Genomic DNA, 24001 nt, shown 5'->3' on the forward strand with positions numbered 1-24001 from the left:
AGATGGCAGTGCACACAGTCACAGTGGCTCTGTGCTCTCCTTCTCAGTGCTTGTTTTCAGTGTTTTTTGTATTCATATGTATATTTTTTACTGTTAAGTTGAGTCAGGCTGATCTTAGCTACAGCTGGCAAGATCTCTCGCATATCAGATTTCAGCACCATTAGGTTGTTATAAGTGAATTCTTACAATCATATGACATGCCAGAGGAAAGGGAAAGAACACCAGGCTCTCCTTGGATTGTTGTCACCCCAGGCATGAGACGAAGGTGGAGAAGACACAGGAAGCAAAAGCATAACTGCAGGTCCGGCCTACATGGTAGGCAAAGGAAACAGCCTCACAAGCCACCTCTTCCCAGCATATTTCTTGCTAATGCCAGATCTATCACAAACAAACTGGATGAACTTCAGCTACAGATTTCTGAAAACAAACTTGTAAGAATCTGTTGCATATTATTATGTACAGAGACATGGCTACACTCATGTATACCAGATGCAGCCATTAAGCAGGCCACATAGCTTAAAATAGGAATACACTCAGGTAAGAGCAGAGGTGGGGGGCTTTGCATATATGTGAATAACAGCCAGTGTACCAACTAAAAGATTGTCAACAGTTACTGCTGTCCTCATCTGGAGTATATGACAGTCAAATGCAACCCCTTTTATTCAGGAGTTCACTGCTGTTATAGTTACAGCTGTTTACATTCCACCATATTCTAATGTTTGCGCAGCTCTAGGTCACCTGTTTGACATCATTAACTTGCAATAAAACATCATCCTAAAGCTGTTCATATCATAGGTAGTGATTTCAATCAGATGGACATAAAGGCAGTTCTCCACAAATTTCATCAACAGATCAAATGTGCAACCAGGGAGGAAAATATACTGGACAAGACCTACTCAAATATCAAGGATGGCTATAGGGCAAAACAGCTGCCTTATCTAGGCCAGTCAGACCACTTGTCCATACGTTTGACTCCAGCATACACTCCTGTTAGGAGAAAAGACCAGATTACTACAAAGATTGTTAAAATATGGCCAGAAGGTCCACTCCTCCAGCTACAGGATTACTTTGAAAGAACTAACTAGGACATTTTCAAGGATCAGGATCTGGAAGAGTACACATCAACGGTACTCTGCTACATAAAACATGTGTTGACAATGTCATTGTCAGCAAGCACATTCATGTATACCCTAATCAGAAGCCCTAGATGACAAAGGAGGTAAGATCTCTTCTTAAGCACTGCAATACAACCTTCAGGTCTGGCAACAGAGGCCTTTATAGCATGCCTAGAGCCAACCTAAAGAAAGCCATCAGAGAGGCTAAAGCGGCCTATAAAAGGAAAATAGAGGACTGCTTTACCAACTGGGATCCACGATGACTATGACAAGGTATTCAGCACATCACCAATCATCAAACCAACAACTGTATGCTGTTGATGGAGATGCCTCGATGGTAGAGGAACTTAATTACTTCTTTGCCCATTTTGAGGTGGAAACAGCAGAGGCAGTCATGCCTAGGCACCAGCACATAGGTCACAGCAGTCTCACATCATCTATACCAGCCTCCTTCACAGTACAAGAGCATGATGTAAGATGTGTGCTCAAAGCTGTGAATCCAAGAAAGGCTGCTGGCCATGATGGAGTGATGAGTTGGATGTTGAAAGAATATAGGAACCAGCTCTGGGGTGGAGGGGAGGGGTATTCATAAAGATCTTCAACCTATCTCTGTCTACGTCTAGTATTCCATCTTGTCTGAAGTGAACTAAAATCATTCCACTACCAAAGAAGCCTGTCATTAGTAATCAGAAATGATTATCCAGCAGTGGCACTTATACCAGTCAACATGATGTGTTTTGAACAGCTGGTTTCTGCAACACATGAGGGACAGTTTTCCAGTTATTTTGGATACACACCAGTATGCTTACAGAGAAAATAGGTCCCTGGAAGATTTTAACTCCACTGTCTTACACACAGCACTTTGTCATCTTGAGCAGTAATGGCGCTATGTGGGAATGCTCTTTGTAGACTTTAATTCAGCTTTTAATACAGTTATCCCAGATAGACTGGTCACTAAACTCACTGGCCAAGGACTTTTAGAACCTACCTGCTGTTGGATTAAAGACGTTTTGATTAACTGACCTCAGATAGTTAGAATAGGCCCATACCTCTCCTCTACTTTCAGGCCAAACACTGGGGTCACACTAGGCTGTGTGCTAAGCCCCTCTTCTGTATATTCCTTACACCCATGGCTGTGTCCCCTCTTATTCTACTAATACCATCATTAAGTTTGCAAATGACACCACAGTGGTTGGACTTATTTCAGGAGGAGACAAGACAACATATAGAGATGAATTCTGCCAAAACAAAATAACTCATAATAGATTTCTGGAGGCACAATGCAGGTCACAACTCAACATATGTCAATTGAGACTTTGTGAAAAGGGTTCCTGCCTTCAAGTTCTTAGGTGTACATGTGGAAGAAGATCCCTCCTGGTCCATAAACACCATTTAGGCAGTCAAGACGACACAGCAGAGGATCCTCAGGAAAAGCAATCTACAGGAAAAGGTAGTGGTGTCTTTTTACCAGTGTTTTATTGAAAGTGTGTTGACATTACTGCATTCCCAAGTCATATGCCAACAGCTCAGCAGCAGACAGGAAGGCCCTTCAAAGAATCATTAACTCTGCCCAGAAAATCATTGGCTGCTCATTGCTCTATTTGTATGAACTCTTCTGCTCTCACTGTCTCAGCAGGGCAGCCAACATCTTGAAAGGCCCTTTCTCACCCTGGAGATCACCTGTTTGAGCTGCTGTCTTCTAGGAGATGGTTCAGGTCCATTCCATCTTGGACAAACAGACTTAAGAACAGTTTCTATCCCAGAGCCATACATCAACTGAACAATGCTAAATACTCACACTGAGTACAGATAATAGCCGTTTGCACTATAATGTAAATGTTTACATTCCTGTGCACCTTACTTTATTCCTTTCATGTGCAATATACCCAGTGCAATAACATAGTTGTTTACTGCATTGCATTACATTATTTTTTATTGTTGGGTATTGCATTGTTTTGTATTTTTCTTATTTATTCATGTTCATTATATGTGAATGCACCTTAGGAGGATTACTACAAATTTCGTTGTACTTGTGCAATGACAGTAAAGGAATCTTATCTTTACTTCTTCAAACCTCATTCTCCTGTTACATGTATCCATCTAATTGCATTCTCAATGTCAGACTGCCTTTGAGTCTCTTCATCATGTTTATTAATCTTTGCAGTGAACAGCATACATCATAACTTTTGTCACATCTTACATTAAAGCACTGATACACCTGATTTTGTAATAACAGTATGGGCTAAACCAACCAAACTGATATCTTTCTTTGACTCTGGGAAATGTCTTTGTTCTTAAAACAGTATATTATTTAACTTTTAGCAACTTTAGATGCAGTCTGTTTTCTAACTTCTTAACTGTTTCAGCTGTTTCTTTTCCAAGATGTGTTAATTTCTATGGTCCTAAGGTGTACTAAGTTATTCATGTTATCACACAAACACTCTGCAAGCACCACAAACAAAGAATCTGTTTCTACTATTGTGATTGAGTTTGCCCATCTTCATACATATCTTAAATGACCCAACACCTTCTGGTAATGAAATAAATCTGTATGTGAAGGCAACTCCAGATAAAAATATGAATAAATTAAAGGAACTAAAACTTTTTCATAGAACCATACCTCTCAACCTGGAAACATCAAAAATCTGGACAAAGGCCCATGAAAAATAGGTACAAATCTGTATGCTGAGTAACATAAAATTTGCATGCATAATTATGTAACCTATCCACTCCAGTGGAATTGTGGGATACCAACTGTTAAACGCAAACTGAAGAACAGACAAAATATTAAGCACCAAATAAACAGAATGATAGTGTTTTATTTATATTAATACTTGAAGCTGAAAAGCCTATTTCTACAAATTCCAGTATGTACTTGACTTGTACATAAAAGTTGCACTGTGCCTCATTTCCTATTTTCAGAAGAAAATGTGAAAAATACAACCCACTAACATTGCATACCATATACTTACCTCAAATGATTACTTTCTGTCATTCTGCAGGTATGGGGATTCACTAGCTGCCCACTTTGTGCCCTAATTTAAGAAGATTTATAACCACAAAGTTTTGTGGGCTACACACAAAATGGACTTCGCAACTACTGTGATTTCTTAGCTACTTTTTACATTTAAATTTTAATTATTTTTTTAACATCATGTCTTTTGCTTTTCTCATCACATATAAATATAATCCACCTACTACAGCTACAAATTATAGGTATTTTGCATGGGTTCCTATCAGTTTGTTGAAACTTCAGCAGTTCGAACACCATATATTCGAACTGTGAAGTTCGAAAACTGATTATTGCAAAGCCGAGGAACACCTAATTCTTTCCCAGGGAAAGAATTCGGTGGGCCGTTTCTGTGGCTTCGCTATATTCAGCAGTCTGGTGGAAAGTTACGGGTCGGGTTCAGGTAAGTCTGCGATTGTGCAGATGTTAGGGTTAGGGCACGGGTTAGGTGAGTTAGGGTTAGGGCACAGGTGAGGTGGGTGTGCGATAGTGACAGACTTTAGGGTTAGGGCAGGATAGGTGAGTTAGGGTTAGGGCACGGGTCAGGTGAGTGTGCGATAGTGACGGACCTTAGGGTTAGGGTTAGGATTTGGGTTAATGTAAGTGGATAGATAGTAGTGTATGTACAGTTTAGTGTAGGGTTAGAGGTAGGATTTTAAGTGTATGTGTGTGGATTGCTGTTTTTTTGGTGTGCTTGTGTTGTGTGTGTGTTTCTTGGAACAGCGATTTTTTTTTTCCCCTGGGAAAAAAATTGCTGTTCTAAGACTTCGATGTTTTTGCACTTAGAGGTTAGAAGTTCTAACATATGGTGTTCAAACTTCAGCCGTTTCGTTGAAGTGATATAGATCTATTTTGCACAGCTATTTTAATTTCCAGTCAGTAATAGACTATCTTGTAAGTATTCAAGTGCAAGTGCAGTAATGTAACTGGATGCCAATCTCCCATTCCATGCTATGCCCCAATAACTGTAACTCACCAGTGTCACACCCATACCTGCAGAAGTATAGCCAGAGGGTGTTGCATTCACAAGTAATCACACCTTCAACAGTTATACTATTGATGTGTTACAGTGGAATGACTTGAGTAATGTCTGGACAAAATTATTCCTGACCACCAGTTACAAATCAGTATTTATTTACTAAACTCAGACTAATAATTATTTTCATAAAAAACAGTCAATACATCTCTTTACTCACAGTGTACTAGGACTGTCACAAAAATAAATTTTCAGACCTAGAACACACTACTGCTAAACACTTCAAAGAAAACTCTCACAAATTCACCTTCTACCCCACAAAGCATCACACACTGTACTTCAGGGGAATAGTCTTAACAAAACATGAAGAACCTGCAACTTCTGAAAATAATAACGTGTATGCACCAAGTAAACATTAAAAAATTAGGCAAAACCTAAATGCCTCATATCGAGTAATAATGCCTGTTAGGTTCAAGTTTAGCTGGTATATTTCATTACAGGAAAAAGTCATTTGCAAATATATTTTGCGAGCTTGGTGTAAATAGCAATTGCAGTGCAATATTGCATACACTCCCAGCTGCCATTCAACATAACAGCATAACAAAAAAGCTTTACAAATATAATTTAACTTATTAGGGAAAAAAAACCTGACCACATGATGCCAAGCCAACACCAACGTAAATATTGCACAAACAAACATTATACAAAACAATGTTTTGTTCTCAGAAAGAAGTAAACTAATTATACCCACGTTCCCCACTATAACGTTGTTCCCAAAGTATGCTTTTCTCGAAACTTGTCTAAGTTATTAATTACTAAATCAAAAAAAGGTATGCATTCCCACCTGGGCAAAGAGAGATTAGATACCTTCAACTATACGTAGCAATTCACAGATCCTTTTGCCTTTCCAAATGTGGTATCAAGCAACTAAGATCTACAGTTTCTGCTCCAGAAAGAAAATAATGTAGTGAGAAACAAGAAGAGTAAAGGAATAAATTGACCTCTGAAGTTCTGAACGGTTTGATGCCACCACAACCGGTTTTCCCATTCAAAAACATGAGGTATTTCAGAAAATGTGGCCCAAGGATGTCAGAATGGAAGTCTCAAAACTATCGTGCAGTTTTGTCTTGGGGGGGGGGGGGTGACTAAAATGACAATGTCCACAGATTTTAATAGTTATGTTTTCTTTAATGTTTACATAAACAGTCACTTTGTATCTGAAACAAGTGTAAGTAATTCCACACACACACACACACACACACATATATATATATATATATATATATATATATATATATATATATATATATATATATATACACACACACACACACACACACACACACACATATATATATATATATATATATATATATATATATATCACACACAGACATACACTCCCTCCCAACAAAAACAAAATAACAGTCTTGCAAAGAAGGAGAACTAAAAAATGATCATTTCATATAATTTACATGAGTACAAGTCTACTATGACTCAAAACATTTCATTTTCTTTATCCATCAGTTAAATAAAATAACTTATAAAGTTGATTTCCCTGGATGTGCAGGAGGAGCCGGGGGACGAAGCAGCAGCAAAAGAAATAAATTTTTTCATGATGATGATGAGACAGCTCTTCTGCGATTCACCGCCGAACAGCTCCAAGTCCATTACCATTAGAGTAGACTTGTTCTGCTGCTCTATCTCTGCTGCTGGGGAACAGGGTTGCCGAGTTGCGAGTCTGATTGTCTGACTCCTGCAGTCCTGCCTTCTTCTAGACTAAACTTTATGCAAGTGCACTGCCAAGTGCCTATCAAGTATGCAACAACATCAACAACACTTATTTTAAATTAAAAAAAAAAACACAATGTCTCTGTCTGCCCTTAGTTGTGCTATATCAGCTGCTTCTGCTTGCAGTGCTCAGTCATTGGCACAGTGCTCAGTCAGGTTTCTAAATTCTTAAACTGACTGACTCGTCTCGTCGTCTGTTCTGCCCCTCTCTCTTTATTCCCTAATCCCTAAGTGTTGCAGCAGGCTTGAATGCAGCGTGCGAGACGTGAGTGACAATGGGTCCAGCACATGCTAAATATAAATAAACTCAAGTCACTCTCCCTCACTCAGCCCAGAGCAGCCCTCAGCCAAATTCTGACAGGCTGGCAGGCTGCTTACAAAGCTGACATCACCGCGCATGCCTCTGCGTGATGACATCACTCCGAAAAAAAGATGGGGAAAAATATTTTAAAAAAAAGCCAGAAATTTCGGAAATTAAGGGTGCCACTCTGGAATCGTGGCACTCCATTATTTGGACCTCAAAACCAGTAAAAACCAAGAGATTCGGTATGATTGAGAGGTATGCATAGAACTAAGTGCAAATATTACAGTGATTTATGCATAAATGAATGAAAGAATGAATAAAATTTAACAGAATGTTGGATTTTAGTGTCAATGAAGCGTAGAAGTTTCTTTGTTTTGGAATCCCTAGTGATGGAATTATATGGTTGCACTTAATTGTGAACACACCAATTGTGGTGACGTGAGTGTAAAATGTTAAGCTAAGGTGCAGAAGGTAACCCCCCTGTTGTGGTTTGCAATTTTACCATTTGGCATTTCTAGTGGCAGAAAATGTACCTTATGCTTTATTTCCCAATTTCTTTTAGTATAAAGATCAAGTCCCCGGGGCAATGCAATGACTGCAAGGTAGATCTCACCATGGAAACCCAGAAGGATGTACCTAAGAAAGATGAAGTCCAAAGTCTGATAGCAGAAATCATTCCCTACATGTACTGATGTCTAGATCATAAAACTGAAACAATTACTAGTTTTCTTACAATTCCACATATGTTATTACTATAAATCTTAATTTTATATAGCAATTTTTAAGTCTGTGTTGGTTTTATATTGAAATTATCCATACTGTATAAAAAGCTCTACATAGCAATCTCTAATTCACTATTGCTTGTTTTTTCTTGAATATATTCTTGCTATATATCTAAGTCTATTTTATTTTGTAAATGTTCTTATATTTTATATTTAGTGGAATATGTTATTTAGGTTCATAGGTTGGTACTAGGCTAACTGCCTTTGTGGGCTATTTTAAGCCTAGCCAATTACTCACTGTGAGAATCAAACTCTGTACCTTGTCTTTGTGAGGCAAATGCCTTAACCATTACACCACCCCCCTCTCTTATTAATGTTCTAGTTTTCTGTTATTAATAATTTCTCTAACTTGCACTCACTCTTAATATGTAATCAGCTTGAGTCATGACTGAAAAGAGTAAACATACAGTTCAATTACCTGGTTAATAAATTGTAAATAAAAAATTGTAAGGAGTTAAATTTATCTGCATATTATATACATGAGCAACACATTTCTGTGTTCATTCTCAGACATGAAATTTGTCTCCATTTTTGCTTAATTCATATCATCCTTTCCACATAATAATTTCTTCATCTCTTTCTGATTAGGTTCTCCATATGTGTCTACTACATTTTCTTAATGGATTCCACTGCAGTCTTCAAATTCCTCAGTATAAAATAAATTGTAGTCAAAGTGCACTACTGGGTTTAGTAGTACTGAGAAATGATTAATGATTAATATTTGTCACTATGGAAGGAGATGGTCAACAGACCATGCTACTTTGCCAGAGATGGTCTGCACTTCTCCCCTCATGGCTTTCAAATATTAGCTTAAGCATTGTCTTCCCCCATAGTGCCTTTTTAGGCAATGCCAAGCTGAAAGTAGTTCCAACATAGCAAATCAAAACCAAGAAAATGTAAAGGTATTCCTACTCAGTGCTAGGAGTCTAAACAGAAGACTCCACTCACTTGAAGCTGTCTTCACCTTACAGAATGCCGATGTCTGTGCAGTCACTGAGACATGGTTTAAAGCCATAAAGAACACACCAACAGTACAAGATGATAATGCCTACCCCACATTTAGACCAGCTACTTCACAGGTAGGGACTAAAGGTGGAGGTGTCTCTGTTTACATAAAAAATAAATATACTTCAAGGCTGGTCAAACAGGACAATGCAATTCAGCTGCTCCATGTTCAAATCACCATATGCAAAATCCATTAGCACTTCCTTGCAAGCTATGGGTTCCCCTCCATGACCCATACCATGTATATCAACTTAACAAAGTGAAACACACCTTGGAGTGCTAAAGGCAGCTTTTACCAATATAAACTACTGTGTGTGTACAAAGTAAAGCTGCGCCACCATGGTGGAGGTTAAAAGCTAGTTTAATAGACTCAAACAATAAAATCTGTAAAAACTATGAACGTCAGGGTAAAACTAAAAACAAAAATAAATACAAGTGGATAAGTGCGTTTGGCAGTTGTCTTCTTCAGATTCTGCTTTGTTTGCAGAACTTCCTGGTTTTAAAAGGTAATGATCTGTAAATCTTAACAGTCATCTCAGAAGTCTCTTCCCCTTGAGCAAAGGCTTTAAAGGGACCATCCCGTTCAAGCCAGGCAACTTGTCAGCCTGTAAGTCAGCAATCGATCCAGTCTCAATAATTTCTGTTCTGTTGAATAGATCTCCTCCTCTCAAACTTTCTTCAGTAACTTCCAAGGCCATGAAAGAAAACTTGTGATCAGGGTATTTGGCGATATGTTGAGACAGAGCAATAGTTTTGTTGTGTAATCTGTTGTCACTTGAGTGAGACTGGATGGATTGCTGACTAATAGGCTTACAGGTATTATTTAGTTTTACCCTGAGTTTCATTTTTTTATAGATTTTATTGCTGAGTGTGTTAAACTAGGTTTTAACCTCCACCATGGTGGCACAGCTTTACTTTGTACACACACATGTATATAAACTTATTAGAAACACTAACCATCCAACCCAGTACCATATTCATGGGTGACTTTAATTACCCCACTATTGACTGGGAATCCTATACAACACTAAATGTACAGGCACAGAGATTCCTGGATTTTGCAAACACAGACTCACTGGACCAGATAGTCAATACACCAACCAGGGGTGCAACTATATTGGATCTGGTCCCCACTAATATGGGAGAGTGCTGCACACCCCCTACTATAATGACTTCCCTGGTAAGGTCAGACCACAAAATGGTCTCCTTTGAAGTAAAAATAAAACCTGGACCCCCAGCTAAACCTGGAATATTCAGGAACTGCTCTAAGGCTAACCTCCTGCTACTAAGTGATAACCTGGCAAAATTTCAAGCCCCGATAAACCCTGAGAACACTGCTGCCTGTGCAGAACTGTTCACAGAAACCCTGTACAAGCATGTTAATAGCTTCATAGAGGCAGCTGTATGCACGAGGAAGAAGTGCAGAACTAACGCAAAAAACAAGCCACCCTGGTGGAATCATAAAATCAATAGGCTGTATAACAGAAGGAAGAAAATCATGGCAAAAGTTCAGAGATGCAGCACCCAGCAGGATAAAAGCACCCTCATCAGACTAAACAAACAACTCAGAGGGCAAATAAAATCAATAAAAGCCAAATTTGAGGTAAGTTTGGGCTCCCAGACCAAGGACAACCACAAAGCATTCTTTAGCTATGTCCACAACCTCAAAAGCAGGACACAGTTGTGTACAGAGCTCATTGAAAATGGAGCCACTTATACAAAGTCATAAGATATAGCAAACCTCCTGGCTGATACATTCAGCTCCAACTTTACCCCTCTCTCTCCCCTCAACCTTCCCTCAGGAAATACCATAAAATATAACTCCCCCTACTGTCACTAGGGAACAGGCTCTTAATGCACTCTCTAAGATCAAGAACACTGATCAATGAGCCCAGACAGTATCCCAGGATGCCTTCTAAATAGCATGAAACATGACCTATCAGGGCCTCTGGAATTACTATTTAACTGTAGTCTGCAAACAGGCTTCATGCATCATGAACGGAGAACAGCAACAGTTGTCCGCACAAAGACAATCCATCTACAGACCCTGGAAACTATAGACCCATAAGTCTCACTAGTCTTATATGTAAAGCCATGGAAAGAATTATCATGGAAATGATCAACAGAGACATAGTAAACCTCCAGACACTGGACCACCCAGTTTGGTTTCGTCAAGGGCAGGTCATGCTTACTCATCCTGGTGGACTTCTTTGAGTAGGTGACCAAAGCAATAGATGAGGAAGAAATGGTTTGCACTGCCTACCTTGACCTGGCCAAGGCATTTGGCACAATACCCCACTCAGGCATTGTTGACAAACTCAGGAGGTTAGGTACAAAATTGTATGTCACCTGGTGGATAGCTAACTGGCTCACAGGACCCAGGAAGTTAGAACTGGTCAGTCCACCTCTACAAAGAGGCCAGACACCAGTAGAGACCCCTCAGTGATCAGTCCTTGGATTGCTCTTTTTTTGCATTTACTGCTCTGAAGTCAAGGCCAATGTCAGTGGTCTCTGGCTGACTACATTTGCAGATGATTACAAATTAGGAGCTGTCACTGAATCCCAAACTGACACAAATGTTCTCCAGGAGGGACTAACACAGAGAAACAACTGGTGTCAGAGCCATGGACTAAAACTAAATGCCAAGGAATTCATATTAGTATCCTTTGAAAAGTCATCCAGCCCTGGTAAAGATCATATTGACAGCACACTCCTTAGAGTTGACCTAGTAGTAAGGGACTTAGGGACTCACATAGATAGTAATCTTGCCTTTGACCACAATGTGTCTACAGTGGTGAGGAAATCATTCCAGGTTACACAACTTAGAAACAAAGGAATGGCATCCAAGTCCAAGTAAGTCATTGTTACACTGTATTTGGCATTCATCAGACCTATCATTGTGTACAATGCCCCCTTTGGTATGTACCTAGCTAGGCATATCCAACAATTGGAATGTCCACAGAGGTTCTTCACTAAATGAATACAGGGCATAATTAAAATGTCCTATGCAGACTGCTTCAAGGCTCTATCCCTGTGTTCTGTCTCCTACAGGCTTTTGAGTGGAGATCTATGTCTGGCATACAGGGCATTGTCAGACCCCACTCCGATGGACCTCCTCCATATCTACAAAACAAACAGCACCAGAATTACCCAATCTAAAGGCTTAAACTCTGCCTGTGATGTAAATATGACCTGCTGGAGAGACAGATATGTGTCCCAGAGACTATGCCATCTATGAAAGAGGCTGCCCATCCATGTGAAACAGAGTTCCTCTATAACCCAATTCAAGTGCAACTTGGAGAATTGGATGGTGAACAGGAAATTCATGGTTTGGTACCTATGTCTCTAATGGACACAGCCAACTTGTAAATAGTTCAGCTCCCAGACCACTGCTTGTAAATGTTTCATCTCCCAAGCCCCTGCTTACACTTATCAAGGGTATCAGAACTTTTCAGGGATTTGGGATGCATGGCTAGGCTTAAAAAGGCCTTTGTGGTCTTTAACCAAATAAACACCTATGAACCTATGAAATGGTAGGAAGAGCTTATCATTTATAATATTCTCATAACTTTTAGAAGCTAAAGTTTTCTACATCTTATTTATTTCTAGAGGGAGCTATACTGTTGTGTCCTAAAATAAACAGCTGTAAGAAGGTGCTTTTTGTAATAGCTGATCTTTAAAGAAGTCATTTATATGACAGTATTTATTGCATTTAGACTTTTACTGACCATCATCATTTGTAATACTGTCAACTTTTTTGCAGCTACACAGCAACTTAGGTGAGCACGTACTAATTGTGTGCTGTTACTACAGTGTTGCAAAGTAGCCTGAAGCCTCTGTAAAAAATTCCTGCAGACAGAGGTATTGTGTTTGTATGTGCTGCACTGCCCACCAGCAAATTAATCTTTAAATCTAAAATTGTAAGTATGAGCATACCTATCAACCTGAAGACATCAAAAATCTGGACTAAGGGCCATGAAAAGTAGGTAGAAGTGGCCAAAAATCTGAACGCTAATCAACATAAAATTTGCATGTATAATAACCTAACTTCACCCACCCCAGTGGAATTGTGGGATACCAACATTCAAATAATTGTGAAAATGTTCCCCAAATTAACATTAACTCTGAAAATATATATTCCCACAGAAATGCCAGTTAAAGTCTTATTACAGCATTGACAAAAAATATTAAGGGAAGTAGTAGAGAATAGGCATGTAAAACACTTTGCATTCTACTTTCTGCCCTACCACACTTCTAGCATATACATACTGACATCTCGTTAGCTGCACCCTTACATTAATTTCATTAAAATAACATACATCAGTAACTTAACTGTAGCATCATGTATAAAAGAACTGTGCACTCTATTAATCTTAATAGAAAAAAAAGACAAAAAAAAGCCTAAGTACTGAATACACAATAAATCCAAGAAAGAAAAAACAGAATTTAGCACTCAGTTCCAACTGACACACCTGTTTTATTACATAGTGAACTTAAGAAACAAGCAAGCAAGTTGTAAATCTATTACTTGCTATCCCTGTATATTTTATCCTTTCACAGTTCTTAGAGTTTGAGTGTGTTTCAAAGGTAGTAGAATGGTGGTTATTCCTACGTGCTATGTAGGAGACCAGAGTTCAATTCCCTGATGGTGGGTAAAGTATTTTTTCAGTTTTAGCTCATTTTTTATAACAATATGTTTACAATTAATGTAGGAGTATTTGTAGGTGTGCCTTTTTTTGCATACAACAGCTACCATTGGTTGTTTTTTAAAGGTTGTGTGAGTTTGTTTGTGTCTTTCGGCTTTTCTCGGTTCGGGGTCGCCACAGCGGAACTCCAGTCCGCTAATGATTGGCAGTAGAATTTTACGTTCTGGCTTGCCGGGCCTAACGCACAACCTTCAATGAAGGAACGCCCGTTCACGCATGTTGCCACACAGAAGACGCTCTGAGAATCGAATGGGCAACGTCTAACTGTGAGGCGACAACGCTACCGCATCACCACCACCGCAGTTTTTAAAGGTTGTGTGAGTAAAAAATATTATTTATAGGTCTGCATGACTTTGACTGATGGTTCTGATGATGTTAATTCATGAAGACCAAAGCGCTCAACCGTTCAGTGTTATGTTGAATAGTTTGTTTTTTGGCAAGTTTTACAACAGTTTTCAAACTAAACGTGGAATTTTGGAGTCCTTGTTTTGGAACTGACTGCTGGATTCTGGTTTTCCTTAATCTTAATAGGAAATTAAAGTCTGTCATGACAATCGTTGGTATAACACGCCACTGTTGTTGTCAATATGTGGTATAATGTCATTCTGATTGATGGATGAAATAAATCCAATTCAGAAACCCTCTGCTCTTGTAGTTATGTAAAAAACAATGTGCATTAGTAGGTTTTGTAAACAAATTTGATAGCTGCTGATGCTGGGCACTGACTCATACCTCTAACTGTCTCCATATTAGACTCATATTTTAGCTCTGTCCAGGTCTCTCTCTTCTTAATCCCATTTCCCTCCAAAAACTGTTAACTTTTGGAGAAAAGGTGGTGAATCACACAGTAGATAATGACAATAATTAAATATTACACACTTCTTTTACTTCAGAAAATATATATTAATTCATAGTATCTTACTCTGTCAATATCTCAAATTAATATATACAGATATATATATATATATATATATATATATATATATATATATATATATATATATATATATATATATATATATATAGTGTATATGTGTGTATATGTAATGCACATACATTCCCTACTGCATCAGATTCATCTGAAGAAAATCAGGGCATCTTCCTCCTTATATAGGCAGCTTTTCTGATTTCAGGACACTCTAGTGTTCTACCTTTTTCTTCTATCGCTCTTTTCAATCTGTTTCATCCATCAGTCTGATACTTAACAGTTATTGGGAGGAAAATACTTGCAGGATTCTGGATCTTGAGTCACAAAATTAAAAACAAGTTTTGTGCATCAAAATGTACAGTCTGGTCTGTACATAATCATAATAAATCTGAAATCAAAACAAACAAAAATATATGTAAACACCTAGACTGCCGTGTAAGCCATGTAATACTTTTATGGTCTTGAGGACATGGAGTCGTAAAGCATAAGAAGTCAATAAATGTAAATCTTGTTTAGTGTGCTAGAAGATTGCTATCAGACAGCAAAGTTATTCCCCTACTAGTGTAGCTCAGTATTGATTCTGACTCCACAAAGTCATTTTCACTGCATACTGAAAATCTGTAGATTACTCTTTAAGAAAAAGGCTAGGCTTTCAGCTTGCCAAGCCATGCAATCATTAGATGAACAAGCAGCTCTACACTGATGTAGAGGAATAAAAGGTTTAATGTACAGAACTGATCTAAATGGCAGGATAATATCCTTGTGGAGCTCCTTCCTTGTTTCAAAATAGGACATTGTCTGTTTACCCCTCTGTCTAATAAAGCTGTACAGCTTTTTACAGTTTCCAGAACTTGAAACACACAGAAGTAGGCAGAAATGCACTGATTACATATTACATGTTACTATATATTTCTTCCAAAAGCAGGGGTTTTCCAGATCAAGCTACCTGACAATGAGAAGAAAAACTAGAAATATTAAGTTACTGCCTCTAGCCTTTTTTCCCTTGCAGTAATCGCATCCAATGAAACTGGAGTTGAGAAGAGTGGGAGGAGGTTAAATGCATCAGTCAAGTTGAGTTACTATCATCCCTATTTTAAGAATTATACAATTATACAAAAAAAAAAAAAAAAAAAAAAGAGAGAGAGCTTGCAGGGAAAGGGTTGCAAAGTGAAGAATGTGCTGCTATTTCATTTATGTAAAATGAGCTGCTGGGGTGAAAAGAAAGGCATAGTAGTGCAGCTGCTTACCAGATCTATATTAAACACAGGCAACCACGTTTGCAGGATGTCCATTATTGGTTTATTTTGCCTGTGACAAATTAGGAAGTCTGTCCATCACTGGCTATGCATTTGAGCCAATGAAAGAGAAGAAACTGTAGTTCTCTGATATCGCAGCATCGGGTGAACAGAGATTTACAAGTTAAATCGGAGTGCTCCACCACATGCAGTGCAGTTGAGACCTATTTCTTTTTTTTTTTTTTTTTTTTGTATTAACTAGGTCATCCCTATCATACTTGTCAACTGTCCAGATTTTTACCTCATATGTTTGTTCTGTTCTCCATTAAATTTATGGTTTTCTAGTAAATCACTAAGGATCAAAATTGTTAAATTATGACATACATTTGTGTTTCAGACTTTGTACTTCAGAAAATGCATGCTAACACAAATCTGTTATTCTAGCAATTTTCTAAGATTATAAGAACAATATTAGAAATCCATCCCTATTTGTGATCTTTGTCCCTCCATTATTTTAGGCTTTGTCCAGGTTTCTTGCACTAAGAGGTTGAGAGGGAGAATTTCAAAAAACAAAAGGCACACTGGATTATCAAAATGAAGCTGCTATTTCGATAATCCAGTGTGGCTTTTGTTGTTTGAGTTTCTGTTCTGCTGCACATTGTTTTTTTCCTTCTTTTTTATGGATTGAGAGGGGGATTTATTCAGCATCCTAGAGGTGCTGTTATCCTGAAAGTGAAGGAAACAGTCCACTCACTTCACAAAGTAGCTTTTCTTCCGTTCCATTCTAATATTCACTTCATGTCATGGGGATCACGCAGCTTGATGGGTACAGGGAAAAAAACTTTAACAGAACGAGGTACAAGCCCATTGTACAGACATACACAGATGTACACACATACACACATGCGTGCGCATGCATGCAAACAAGTATAGAAAATTGTCAGTTCATGTAGGAGATGTATTTGGAATGAGAAAGAAAACAGGCAGGCAACCAGCTGTAAGCATCGAATACAGTTTTTTAAATCACCACAAACTCCCAAATAAAACACGTAAATGCACTGATGCAACTAGCGATTACAAGTTATCTCCTAAGGACAAAGAAACACTATGATCACTATTTTTATTTCAGTTTCAATGCTCGGAGCTGCCCGTAATGACATGTATCACTCTAAGGGATATACCGTTTCAGAAGTAAAAAAAAGACTGACATAATGTAATTTCTTGACTGTGTATCATTGCCGTGACTGGAAAATATCACAGATATTAGAAGGGACAGATTAAAATGTTGTCCTGACATTACGGGATAGGCTGGCAATGCGCACATTGCGCATTGCCAAAGGCATCAACTAAAAATGTAAATTAAAAAATCAGGATTTTAAGGGGCCACTCAGGAATTCATGGCACCCTATTATTTTGCACCCAAAAATGGGAAATTCCAAGACATTCAGTGTGGTTTGAGGTATGAGTATGAGAAACATCGAGGCAACACCCATAATACTGAACAGATTTAAGTATAAAAAGACAAGCAAACATTGATCAGTAATCAACTTCCTAAGTACAGCCAGGCAAGAGCAGACAGGAAATATGCAGTGTTGCCATGGATATGTTACACCATCCATACCCACAAGTATACTTCACACTGGCCCCTTCAGAATAGTTTTTGGCCTAGTTCCCCAGACCCCTTTCTCACTATTCTCTTCCATGCCTTCCGGTCTTCCTGATTGCAGTGACTGTACTTTGAGTAAACTTTTGTGTTCACGGACTATTACATACACACACAGATATTAATTCCCAGTGAAGACAGGTAATAGTACGCAATGGCACAATCTGTTGTCCTACCCCTAGGTATTAAAGTGACACCATCCTATGTTGTCAGGCTAGTGCCCACTCAGTTAATGTTTCTCTTTTTGTTAATAAGTCAAATCCAGTGTGTTGCAGAGCAGTTTGGCCAAATAGATGTTGATATCAGACATTGTTGCCATTTAACAAGTAGTACCTCTTATAAATGTATAAATAAGAAAGTAGAAGGCCAGCCTCAAACTTTTTGAAAATGGATACATAAAATACTTAAGAAAGAATGAATTAAATGGTACAGTATACAGCTAAATATGCAGATAAATATGAATGCACACAGTGAAACAGAAAATAGTCATTTTGAACAAATAGATTACAAAAAAGAAAAACATCTTTTTTACAGCTAGTCTTTTTCCTAGCTAGTTTCCAAGGCAATGGATTACTGATCTCTAATCTAAACTGACTGGAATTTATAGATATATGACAAGCAAAGATCTTACAGGTCTTTACAAACTTCAATGTAGTTATTTTTGAGAGTCCCTTTTTCTCTTCCTTTTCTTTTTTCTGTTCATCGTGTATTTGTTTGAGCAGAGTTTTACATTTACATGATAATGAGTTTGTTTACGTTTTTCTTAATTAACAGTCTCCTAAAAGGATCATCTCATATGCACATTTACATTTCTTTATCTTCCCGGCCTAAGAGTAGTCAGTGATCTTATAATCACAAGAAACATAAATTACAGTTCCACTTGTCTTCTGTACATTTCATATCCTATGTATAACTGCTGTATTCTTATCACAGACTTCATATACTTTTCTATATATTGAAAGGAAAAAACTCTCAAGCTCACACACATATTCATTCCCTTGAACAAAAAAGACATTGCAGATTCACATATTTTACCTGCTGCAAGTTTTACATGGCTTACATTCATTGTTACTGCAAAGAAATTAGGTTACACATATTTTACCTGCTGCAAGTTTTACATGGCTTACATTCATTGTTACTGCAAAGAAATTAGGTTATTTATGAAAAAATAAATCAAGAATGGATTCCATCTTAAATTAAAACTGAGTCTAAGTCCATGTGACTTAGAAATGTACTTCTTGTCCTGACATAAGCATATTATCATGCTTTTTAAGCTCAGCTATACAAGAATAGAATTAGTTTTTGCCTTTTTTCTAATTTCTCCAAATCTTTTGGGTTTCTAATATCATGATGGGAATGGACCCCATTCTTAAGTCAAAGTAGGATTAAAGTTCATGAAATTAGTATTGTTTCAATCTTTGATGTCAGCCAAAAGTGCTCTTCACAGCACCCACAGTGCGCCCAGTAATGACTCCTTCTGCAGTTCGTACATGGACTGGTAACACATTTAAATACGATTGTAGATTATTTTTTATGACCTATTGCTCATACTACTCTTGGAACTGTCTGGGTATCTTTCATCCACATTGCTCTCCTTTTTTGCCTGCAGATCCTGGTATTTTATGATTTTGTGTCTGTCTGTGGGCAAGACACTGTAGTCACTGGGTGTGGCATTTTCAATGATCAATGCTACTTTTGTCTTCTTTTCTTGGAACACTATATTCGGTTTTCTAGCATCTATCTTTGGACTGTTGGTAATGGGTGATCCCATGTGATGTAAACCTCATCATTTTCTGTGATGCTTTGTGGCTCATGTTTCCAGTGTTTTTCAGCCACTTCATGACTCAGACTGCCTTCTCAACCACTGAGAACTGGATGCTTCAAAACCACCTTTCACTAAATGCCAACAATTCCAAAATATTACTATTCTCTCTGTCAAAATCACTCCGTCTTGATAAAAACTCATTCCAAATTATCAGCCATAACAACTCTACCATAGAGGTTGTTCCCTTTGCTAAACTACTTGGGGTAACTATAGATGAATAGCTAAAATTTGATACCCATATTCAGCAAAACATAAAGAAAACTCATGTAAAACTTGGCATGCTATACAGAAACATCCACTTTCCCTCTCCCTCTACAAGACAAACTCTTGCCACTACCTATCTACTTCCCTCACTAATGTATGGCGTTCCTCTACTAACAAACCTATCTTCCTCTCTCTCCTCCAAACCGTATGTCTGTTGAAATAAAATTTCAAAATTCACCACCAAAGCCAGTTATTCCTCCCATCACTGTACTGCCCTCCGCTTCTTAAACTGGTTAGAACTCGCCAACTATCTAGACTACCTCTAACTTACTACAGCCCACAGACTAATCTTTCAACCTAATAAATGCCCTGCTCTAACTAACATTCTACAATCGTACACCCCACACAGAACCCTAAGATCCACTCACCAAAACCTAATCACTGTCCACAAACCCAAGCGTCCTGCTTGTCACCTTCTGCTATCCTTTTCCTTAACCAAAAAATTGAATTCTCTCCTTCCTTCACTAAGGACTTGCGAAAACTTTGATAACTTTAAATCTCAGCTCCATTCCTACTTCTCCTCCAACTGGAAATGCAACTGCATTCTCCCCACCTAACCTACTAACCTCCCTCCTCCATCGTGAACTATTAAACACCTGGCTAACACTGAATGCAGACTAATCTAATGATATTTTCATAAATGTATACATTGTAGGTAGCTTATTCCCCCTTTACTCTCTCTTTCAATGAACTCTTTACTGCCTTCTTAAATATTTAAATGCTATGTATCCATATAACAATTTCTGTTATCTAATATGAAATGTAATTGTAACTGTAACTGTTTTACTTTATTATGATTGTAATTGCAACTTAATCTATGTAATGTGGAGCTTTTCTCCCCGGGCCTCCACTGGAAATGGGCTCTTTGAGCCCAGTGGACCTCCCTGCTCATCAAACTGGAAATAAATAAATACACTTCAATACCATAATGTTTGCAGGGTTCCTATTAGAACTCCGAATGCTTGAAATGTCGAATGTCATATGGTCGACCCCATATGATTGACATTTCAAGAGTTCGAAGGTTAAACATAATGGCACAGTTCGGTGCAGAATGGGAGAATTTTCCTTTTCTGCACTGAAGTGCGATCTCAGTGTTGGTATATTTAAGTAGGGGGGTATGGGGGGTTGCAGGGGGCCTTGCCCACCCTACCTGCACCGTTAAGGTAATTTTTTTGTTTGTTTGTTTTATTATATATTCGAACTTTTGAACTTCAGTCATATGTTGTCGAACATATGATATTTGAAGTTTTGAAAGTTCGAATATATAATATAGACCCTGTTTGCACAATCCCCAGTGCAATAGTTTCACCACATTATTATGTCTTTCAATATACAGTCCTGTGGCTATTTGTGTGTCACAACCAGCAACAAGGTGCGTGACTGTTTACAATTCAGTTTTACAAAACCTACATCTGTCTGTTTCTCCCACATGTTCAATGGACTTTGTAAACCAGAGTGTGCATAGCCCACTATCTTGGGCTGCCAATATTAAGCTTTCATTTCTTGGTTTGTATTTGCCTCTCCTTAACCATTCTTGCGTCCGATCCTGATCAACATGAGGTTCTTCCAGATGTTTCTGTACGTGCAACTATATTTATGCATTTTCCAAATTTCTTGCCTTCTCATCTGAACCTTCACCTTACAGTCTTTCTTTTGTGTTTTGGCACACTCCGTTGCTGCCTGATTTTTATCTACTTCTGGTTTGATTTCCATTCCTGCTTGATGCTGATATGCTTCTGCTAGACTAAGCAAGGAAGTCATCTTACATTTATCCTCCTCATGTTTCAAAACTTTCACTATGTTTGCATCTTGTGAGGTCAGCAGATATGTGTACAGTCCCGCGATTGCAGATCTGTACATGTAATCAGTTTGAAGTGGGCCCACACCTCCTTCAGAATAAGGAATATGTAATCTTGGTATGTACTGATTTTTATAAATCATTTGATGAACATGAAGCATCATTCTTGTTTTCCTGTCTAATCTATCTAACATATTTTGGAGCCAGTCAGTCACTCCAAAACTGTAAGTTGGGACAGGAAGAGCAAATTGGTTTATAGCTTGAATTTTGTTCCTAGATGTCAATGCTGTTTTCAGGATTAATTTAAGTCCTCAAAAGTATTCCTAAGTTTTGTTCACATTTGTTCATGTTTTATTGTTCATCATTCACATTTCCAAATATTTATAGACTCCCTCTTGCTCAAGTTCTTTTATATCACATTCTTGTCCCAAATTGATGTTTTCTTGGTGCTGCAGTTTTACTTCTTTAAAGGTTGCTTTTGCACATTTATCAAGACCAGATGACATTCTTATATCATCTGCACTAAACTGATGTACTATGCAAGTTTCATTACACACAGTCTGTATGCTTGCACAATACATTGCTTGGCCATCCCCACAGACTTCGTCAACAGGCTGGCAGAATGAACAGATTCACTTGGTGACTAAGACAATGTAGGGGAAGAACCTGAAGTGGCGGTCAAGAAATCATTGTAGTAAATATGTAAACATCGCTTAGTATTTTGAATTAATTGGTGCAAGTAAGGAAAAAAATGCTTATTAGAAAAACATTGAAATCTTTCCTCCACTTCTTTTTTTTTAAAGGTAATTTTAGTTTAGGACCTCTGGTAAGGTTTTGTGTATTGTGTAAAATTGCAACTGTGGTGTGGTAAATACTATTCACATGAATGCAATGATAGTATTGGGCACATACTCAGTAACTTCCTTATTTATGGAGCCAATAAATCATTGTAAAACATATGTAAACATCAGTTAGTATTTTGAATTAATTGGTGCATGTGAGGAAAAAAATGCTTATTAGAAAAACATTAAAATCTTTCCTCCACTTCTTTTTTTTTTAAAGATGATTTTAGTTTAGGACCTCTGGTAAGGTTCTGTGTATTGTGTAAAATTCCAACTGTGGTGTGGTAAATACTGATCACATGAATGAAATAATAGAATTGGGCACGTACTCAGTAACTTTCTTATTTATGGATCAGTTATCTGCTGCATAGATAGCACCCAATCAGACTAAGGAATATAAACATCTATTTTATCAAAAAGCACTAAACCATCTAGTGACATTTGCTTTGTGAGATATACTGATTATGTTGCCTTGGATTTTGGGCCCCATTAATGTGAGGAATTCTACAGGGCTTAGCAGGATCTACATATTGATAATTTTGACTGCTGAGATAAAGAGTTCAAGACTACATAAGTGAACTTATTCTTCTTCTATGTCCTGACTTTTGTAATTAAGTTTCATGAGGTCCCCCAGACCCTCACTGAAACGAGGAATTTATTTAATGTGCATGTTTGCACCCAGTCTTTCCATTCGATCTGTATGAACTTGTAAGTATAAGAAACAAGGCGATTTGCAATGTATGTAGTTTAATATTTACACTTCATGCTTAGCATGGATTATAGTACAAATATAATTCATCTGCAAAGAAATATTTAATTGCTGTTAAGTAAAGTTCTTGTTCAATGACAAAGCTTTTTTTGCAGGTTAAAGCATGAATTAGAAGTCTGAGTAAAGAGTTAAATATTTTCAAGAGGTGTTTTATAATTTCATGCTTGCAGTGAGAGAAACTGATGAAAAGTACCCAAGAACATTTGGTTGAACACTGAAAGGAAAAAATGAGTTGCGTGCCTATAAAAAACATATTTTTGTTGGCAAAAGCAAGCAATGAATTCTTTAGGGAGTTTGTGTAAAAAGCGCCACGGAGCTCCATTTTAAATGGAAGTATTATGAACCCTTTTCTCATGCTTGAAATATGTAATCACAGTCACTGCTTATCAGTTTACAGCTCAAAACACGCAGACTGTTTTTCTTGCAAATGCTATGAAGGAGAAAAGAAGAAGAAAATAATTTAAATGCTCACTGTAACTATACGTGCATTTTCAGATGTTACTGAACTTCTCCTGTTCGAAGATTATATAAGGCACATTACAGAAGTCTGAATGGAAAATATGTCTTTCTGCAGTTGACATAAATATATGCAACGCTGCTGGTACACACAAAGGTATGCAAAGGATAACATGAGACTTTGCAAAATGGGGAATGGTGTAAAATATGGCAGCTTAAATTCAATGCAAAAACAGATTTTGGGAAGTAGTAACTGAAAAAAAGGAATACATTGACAGTACACCCCTAAGAGTTGACCCAGTTGCTTGGGATTTGGGAACTTATGCGGACAGTGACCTAACTTTTGAACAACATGCATTCATTGTTGTAAGAATGTTCTTCTATATTGAACCAATAATGACAACACTGCCCTATTCAGAACATTTCCATGATAAAAGTCTACTTCCACACACACGCACACACACACACACACACACACACACACACACACACACACAGATATATATACCTATATATATATATACACACACAC

The 24001-nt window shown here is 37.8% G+C and overlaps 1 protein-coding gene across 3 annotated transcripts in view; it reads left to right on the forward strand.

The window, feature by feature from the left end:
* MID1 (midline 1) overlaps window positions 1-24001 on the forward strand; it is a 1755005-nt gene that overhangs the window by 1651312 nt on the left and 79692 nt on the right. The gene's annotated exons all lie outside the window — the stretch shown is intronic.

Source organism: Protopterus annectens, chromosome 5.part0 (genome assembly GCF_019279795.1).
Source record: "Protopterus annectens isolate FY-2018-M chromosome 5.part0, PAN1.0, whole genome shotgun sequence".
NCBI lineage: Eukaryota > Metazoa > Chordata > Ceratodontiformes > Protopteridae > Protopterus > Protopterus annectens.